This window comes from Meleagris gallopavo, chromosome 16 (assembly GCF_000146605.3).
Source record: "Meleagris gallopavo isolate NT-WF06-2002-E0010 breed Aviagen turkey brand Nicholas breeding stock chromosome 16, Turkey_5.1, whole genome shotgun sequence".
NCBI lineage: Eukaryota > Metazoa > Chordata > Aves > Galliformes > Phasianidae > Meleagris > Meleagris gallopavo.
The window spans coordinates 419,080-420,829 of NC_015026.2; positions in this window are offsets into that span (position 1 = coordinate 419,080).

Genomic DNA, 1,750 nt, shown 5'->3' on the forward strand with positions numbered 1-1,750 from the left:
TGCTGTTAACATACTTGAAGAAGCCTTTTTTATTATCCTTTATCACTTTAGCCAGATTCAATTCCAGGTGGGCTTTAGCCTTCCTCGTCGCATCCCTGCAGGCCCTGACTACATTCCTATATTCTTCCCAAGTGGTCAGACCCTTTTTCCACATTTCATGGACCTTCTTCTTTCCTTTGAGCTTGCGCATGAGCTCATGAGATGTTTTAGTATTGTTTTAGTATTCTCAGCTTCTCCTATTGTCCTTGCACTGAGAAGGACATGGGAGCAGGAGGAGCTGGAGGAGACAGAATAAGGATAGCTGACCTGAACTGGCCAAAGGGATATTCCATACCACATAACATCGCATGGAAGGAAAGTCTGAAAAAGGGAGGAGTTCAGTGGGTGGCCTGCTGCTGCTCAGGGACTGGTTGGGCAGTGGTTGGCAGGTGGCTGAGCAATTGTTTGTGAATCACCTGTTACGCATATATAATTATTATAACTGTTATTCTTTTTCTCTTCTTTCTTTTCTCTAATTCAACCCACAAACAAAAAACTTTTCTTCTTCCCCCTGATTCTCTCCCCCAAGCCCACTGGGAAGGGAAAAAGTGAGCTCAGCCACCTGCTGGATTAAACCACAAGAGTACTATGCTGGTCAATGCCTACTGCTGAGCTGAAAGGAAAAGAGCTTTCCCACATAAGCAGATCACCAAAGGTGCAATAAATGACCTGGTGAGGAAAGCAGTGACAACTGCAGAAATTGCCATCTAAGCCAAAAAGACATAAAACAGCTCTGTCTGCACCTCATAGTTGTCATACGACCACAAGAGCCAAACTACAGTTCTGCCTCTATCTGAAATTCTTATAGTGGGGGTGAGGACAAGAACAGCCTACCTTTATGGCTACAAGAATACAGTTTTACACAGCACCTACCACAGCCAAACTGAAATAGACACAGTATTTGGTACCAGGAGGAACCTGCCCTCTTTAAGGTTCCCAGCAAGCAAGATTCAGGAAGCAGTCACTAGGCTTTCAAAGCTGGGGGCCCTGCAGCAAACTTGCCCAGCCTTTTCCAACCATGCAGATGCTGCCTGTGACAGCAGGCCATATACAACACCTGCTCTGGAAAAGCTGCTGCTCATCTAACTAGTATCTCTGTATGAATAACTTCATTTCAGTTTTGCTTACTACAGAATCCCCAGACTATCACTGGATGCACACATGCCTAAACCAGTCATGTGTACTTAAAAAACACCGGCTTTAGAATAATCTGAATAAGGACCAGTTCCAGCTCTACCCCTCAGCTACCTGTGGCCATTGGTAATCAGCATGCCTGAGACTGCTGCTGTCAGCACCCAGCACGGAAAGCCAAGTCAAAGCTTTCTCCCCACAGAACATCTGCTGTCAAATTACATTTACAACAGAGAAGATGACGACTCACTGGGGCAGATGGAATGCTTGGCATATTTCTTCTCCAGGTTATGCTGCAGGGAATTGCCTGAGGCTTAAAGGAATGTTTACAGTCCAGGGAACTCAAAGCCTCGATCCAAATATCTGAGCTGGAATCTTCAAGGAAACCTGTGGAGAAATAAAGATCAGCCCTGACATAAGAAGAAGAGCTGCTTTATCTTTGCTAATACTAACGGCACTGCTGCTCCTCCACAGCAGCCCAGCACGATGTAACCCCACCAGCAGCCGAGTGAGGGGTGTTGGCCTGGCCGAGAGCCGCTCAGCAGGCAGCAGCAGCACGGGGCTGCGCTCGGCTCTCCCC